The following is a 5,766-nucleotide window of genomic DNA, read 5'->3' as shown; positions in this document are numbered from 1 at the left end:
ATCAGCAGTAGGAACTGTGCTGCTGCTGTCAATAGTGCGTGCTCTCTTGGGTGCCATTGATTCGTGAATAAAAGCGTGTAAGAACTGATATTTGATGTTTGTGAGAGGGTTTAAGTGTAGGAAGTTTTGTGGGCGATATGTAGGATAGGTGTATGTATATATAGGGTGTGGATTAGATTAGGGTTTGGGAATTAAGGGATAAAATGATGGCGTAGTGGGAACAAATCGTGGGTTTATGGGCTAAAACTGTTTTTGTGTTTTTTTTTTCTGAACTGTAAAAAAATTTCTGGTCCTCGACCCCTGCGCGGCCGCTCAGCATAGCTGCGCGGGCGCGCAGGGGGTCACTGGAAAAAAAAAATTTCAGCCCCTGTTTTCTGATTTTTTTGTGTTTTTGGATAGGTTATTAACTTCTAAGGGTTCCTGTAACAATAATTCATGGGTTGCCTCCCACGCAGCGCTTCTTTTTCGTCATTAGCTTGACGTTTCGTACCCTGCTCAAGTAGTCAACAAAATGGCGCTAACCACTTCTCGGTTTTCCATGTCCCCATAGTAGTGCTTCAACCGCTGACCGTTAACCTTGAATGCTTGGTCCGGATCATTCTCAAAAATTTCCACTGCTCCATGTGGAAACATAGTTTTGACAATAAAAGGTCCAGACCACCTTGATTTCAACTTCCCAGGAAAAAGTCGGAGCCGAGAGTTGAATAAGAGAACTTGTTGCCCTGGTACAAATAACTTTGGATGTAGCTTCCTATCGTGCCACCTCTTCACCTTTTCCTTATACATTTTGTTATTTTCGTACGCTTGAAGTCGAAATTCATCCAGTTCATTAAGCTGAAGCATTCTTTTCTTACCAGCTGCATCTAAATCCAGGTTCAACTTCTTCAATGCCCAGTAGGCCTTATGCTCAAGCTCCGCAGGTAGATGACATCCCTTACCGTACACCAACTGGAACGGTGACATCCCAAGTGGAGTTTTGTATGCTGTTCTGTAAGCCCAAACAGCTTCATTGAGCTTTAAAGACCAATCCTTCCTTGACGGACAAACAACCTTCTCTAGAATGCGCTTTATCTCTCTGTTAGACACTTCCGCTTGACCATTTGTTTACGGATGATAGGCAGTAGCTACTCGATGATTCACATTATAACGCTGCATCATAGAAGTGAACTTACGGTTTCAAAAATGCGATCCTTCATCACTTATGATTACCCGAGGTGTTCCAAACCTTGTGAAAATTTGCTTATGAAGAAAATTTAGTACTGCCTTTGCATCATTTGTCGGTAAAGCTTTAACTTCGACCCATTTTGAGATATAATCGACTGCCAGCAAGATGTACTGATTATTGCAAGACGAGATAAAAGGCCCCATGAAATCAATTCCCCATACATCAAAGACCTCGACTTCAAGCATCACATTTAATGGCATTTCATCCTTCCTTGACAAATTTCCCACTCTTTGGCAACGATCACACCTTAAAACAAACTGATGAGCATCCTTGAACAAAGTAGGCCAGAAAAAACCTGCTTGCAGAATACGAGCTACCGTCTTCTCGCCTCCATAGTGTCCCCCATAAACCGTGGAATGGCAGTCTCGTAATATCCCCTCCGTCTCACAGAACGGGATACATCTCCTGATGATCTGGTCAGCTCCCTGTCTAAACAAATATGGTTCATCCCACATATACCACTTCACCTCATGCATAAACTTCTTCTTTTGAGCGGATGTCAAATTAGGAGGCATTATATTGCTGACGAGATAGTTTACAATATCTGCAAACCATGGTTCTTCCTCCTGAATTGCAAACAACTGCTCATCCGGAAAAGATTCATTGATTAACGTCCTATCTTGTGAAGTAGAATCGGGATTCTCCAACCTAGAGAGATGGTCAGCTACTTGATTCTCAGTACCTTTTCTATCTTTGATCTCTAACTCAAATTCATGAAGTAAAAGCACCCAACGAATGAGTCTCGGCTTCGAATCCTTCTTAGAAACCAGATAGCGAATAGCTGCATGATCAGTGAATACTGTTACTTTCGTACCAAGCAGATAAGATCGAAATTTCTCAAAGCCAAAGACTATAGCCAAAAGCTCCTTCTCCGTAGTGGTGTAGTTCAATTGGGCACCATTTAAAGTCTTACTCGCATAGTAGACCACATGGAAGAGATTTTTCTTGCGCTGTCCCAGAACTGCACCTACCGCATAATCACTCGCATCACACATCATCTCAAATGGTTCTGTCCAATCTGGTGCTGTAATGACTGGTGCCGTGATCAAACTCTCCTTGAGAGTCTCGAATGCTGCCAAACATTCATCATCAAATTTGAAAGGCACATCTTTCTCAAGCAAATTGCACAACGGCTTAGATATCTTTGAAAAGTCCTTGATGAATCGCCGATAAAAACCTGCATGACCAAGAAAACTACGGATTCCTTTCACAGAATTAGGTGGGGGAAGATTTTCAATGACTCCCACCTTGGCCTTGTCCACCTCCAGACCCTTGCTAGAGACCTTATGCCCAAGGATAATGCCTTCACGCACCATAAAATGACATTTCTCCCAATTAAGCACCAAATTAGTTTCCACGCATCTTTTGAGTACGGCGCGCAGATTATTCAAACATTCATCATATGAGTGTCCAAAGACGGAGAAGTCATCCATGAACACTTCGACGTTATTTCCAATCATGTCAGAGAATATAGCCATCATACATCTCTGAAAGGTGGCCGGTGCGCCACATAACCCAAACGAAACTCTGCGAAAAGCAAATGTGCCAAATGGACAAGTGAAGGTAGTCTTTTCTTGATCCTCTGGTGCAATACAAATCTGATTATACCCGGAATAACCATCCAGAAGACAAAAATACTCATGACCCGCCAATCTGTTAAGCATCTGATCAATAAATGGAAGGGGGAAGTGATCCTTCCTTGTGGCTTTGTTCAATTTTCTATAATCCATGCATACTCTCCATCCTGTAACTGTTCGAGTAGGGATGAGCTCATTCTTTTCATTTGCGACCACAGTGATACCTCCCTTCTTAGGTACACATTGTACGGGGCTCACCCACGAGCTGTCAGAAATAGGATAAATGATGCTGCATCTAGCCATTTCAGAATTTCTTTCTTCACCACCTCTTTCATGATGGGATTCAGTCTTCGTTGTTGTTCCACAGTTGGCTTACTACCTTCCTCTAGCAGAATTTTATGCATACAATATGAAGGACTGATCCCCTTGATGTCTGCTATGGTCCATTCAATAGCCGATTTGAATTCTCTCAAAATCCTTAAGAGCTTGTCTTCCTCACTACTTGAAAGGTCAGATGAAATAATAACAGGTAACGTAGATGAATCACCTAAAAAAGCATACCTCAAGTGTTCAGATAATGGCTTGAGCTCCAAGGTAGGTGCTTCCTCTAGTGATGGTTTGAGCTTCCCTTCAGCGTTCTTGAGGTCAGAAGTACCAAGAAATTCAAATGGTATGTCCAGCTTTCGCTTCCAGGGAGAAGCGTTCAGATATTGTAATTGCTCGTTGCTATCTTCATCATCGCTGTCAAAATCCCCCACTAAGGCCTTTTCCAATGCATCAGACATTAGCATGTGATCGAGTTCCGATGTAACCGCAGAATCAATCACATCCACTTTTAAGCACTCCTCATCTTCTGTAGGGAATTTCATTGCCTTGAATACGTTGAAGGTCACATCCTGATCTTGGACCCGCATAGTAAGTTCCCCTTTTTGCACATCTATCAAGGTACGGCCAGTAGCCAAGAAAGGCCTCCCCAAGATTATGGGAATCTTCTTATCTTCCTCAAAATCCAGAATAACAAAATCAGCAGGAAAGAAGAGCTTATCCACCTTGACGAGCACATCCTCAACTATGCCCCTTGGGTAAGTAATGGAACGGTCCGCCAATTGTAGTGACATGTATGTGGGTTTTGGATCAGGCAGATCCAGCTTTTTAAAGATCGACAAGGGCATCAGATTAATGCTTGCTCCCAAATCACAAAGGCACTTGTCAAAAGTTAGATTGCCAATGGTGCAAGGAATGGTGAAGCTTCCTGGATCTTTCAGTTTTGGTGGTAACTTTTGTTGTAGAACAGTGCTGCATTCTTCTGTGAGAGCAACGGTTTCAAGGTCATCCAGTTTCACCTTCCTTGAAAGAATAGTCTTCATAAACTTTGGATAACTAGGCATTTGTTCCAGAGCCTCAGCGAAAGGTATATTGATGTGAAGTTTCTTGAACACCTCCAGAAACTTCCCGAACTGTCTATCCAGCTTTTGTTGCTGCAATCTCTTAGCAAAAGGTGGTGGAGGATAGAGCTGTTTCTCCCCTGTATTAGCCTCAGGCAGAGTGTGTTCAACAGTAGTCTTCCTTGGTTCCACCGCTTTCTCCTTTTGCTTAGATTCTTCACCTCTAATTTCAGCTTCTACTTCTTTTGCCTTTTCAGCATCAGCTACGTTTCCAGACCTTAAGGTAATAGCCTTGACTTGCTCTTTAGCTTCCTTCCTGCCTGGTACTTCCGTGTCACTGGGAAGAGTGCCAGGTTGACGATTGAGCACTGCATTGGCTAATTGACCAATTTGATTTTCCAAGGTCTTGATAGAAACCGCCTGACTCTTGCACAACAGCTTAAGTTCCTCAAAATCAGCACTAGTAGGTGCAGCTGCACTTCCCTGTTGAGGATATGATTGCCTTGTAGCATACTGCTGTGGTTGCTGGAATCCAGGTGGGTTAAACTGTTTACTCACTCCTTGCTGATATGGTGGTTGAATAGCATTCTGATTATTCCCCCAGCTGAAATTTGGATGATTTCTGTTGTTAGGATGATAGGTCGCTGGCACAGGCTGCTGTTGTCGCTGATAATTATTCACATACTGAACTAATTCGTTTACAAGAGAACACTGATCCGTAGCATGAGAACCTGCACAAAGCTCACAAACCATAGCTATTTGATTAACTCCATACGTAGCCAAAGAATCAACCTTCATTGATAGCGCTTGGAGCTGGGCTGCAATAGCGGTGGCTGCATCAACTTCCAGAATACCTGCTACCTTGCCTGACGTCATCCTTTGAGTTGGGTTTTGATGCTCATTTGCAGCCATCGTCTCGATAAGATTATACGCCTCAGTATAGCTTTTAGCCCATAAGGCGCTTCCAGCTGCTGCATCGAGCATGGGCCGAGATTGGGCCCCCAAACCATTATAGAAACCAGTGATCACCATCCAATCCGGCATTCCATGATGTGGACATTTTCTCAACATTTCCTTGTAGCGTTCCCAAGCCTCGCACATAGATTCTATAGGTTGCTGCGCAAACTGAGTAAGAGCACTCCTCATAGCAGCAGTCTTTGCCATCGGATAAAACTTCACCAGAAACTTTTGCGCAAGATCTTGCCACGTAGTGATGGACCCAGCTGGTTCAGAATGTAACCAGTCTTTAGCCTTGTCCCTTAGTGAGAATGGGAAAAGCCTCAACTTGATAGCCTCATCAGTCACGCCATTATACTTAAAAGTGCTGCAGATCTCGACAAAATTCCTTATGTGCATGTTGGGGTCTTCAGTTGCCGCTCCTCCAAAAGAAACAGAATTCTGCACCATCTGAATAGTGCCCGGCTTGATTTCAAAGGTGTTAGCTTGAATAGCCGGATGAAGGATGCTTGACTGAATGTCATCAATTTTAGGCCGAGAAACATCCATAAGAGCTGGATCAGCTTGAACAATACGATCTCCCATGTTTACTGGTTCTTTCTCCTCAGTTCCTGAATCCGAA

The 5,766-nt window shown here is 43.3% G+C and overlaps 1 non-coding gene across 1 annotated transcript; it reads left to right on the top strand.

Moving 5' to 3' along the window:
• The first annotated feature begins 5,229 nt into the window (after window positions 1-5,229).
• Window positions 5,230-5,336, top strand: LOC141698767 (small nucleolar RNA R71). The gene has a single exon (XR_012565270.1). It is a non-coding gene; the product is annotated as a small nucleolar RNA R71 (small nucleolar RNA).
• The last annotated feature ends 430 nt before the right edge of the window (window positions 5,337-5,766 follow it).

The sequence above is a fragment of the Apium graveolens genome, chromosome 11, assembly GCF_009905375.1.
Source record: "Apium graveolens cultivar Ventura chromosome 11, ASM990537v1, whole genome shotgun sequence".
Classification (NCBI taxonomy): Eukaryota; Viridiplantae; Streptophyta; class Magnoliopsida; order Apiales; family Apiaceae; genus Apium; species Apium graveolens.
Note: the sequence above shows the minus strand (reverse complement) of the source record. Positions and strands in the feature narration are given on the sequence as shown.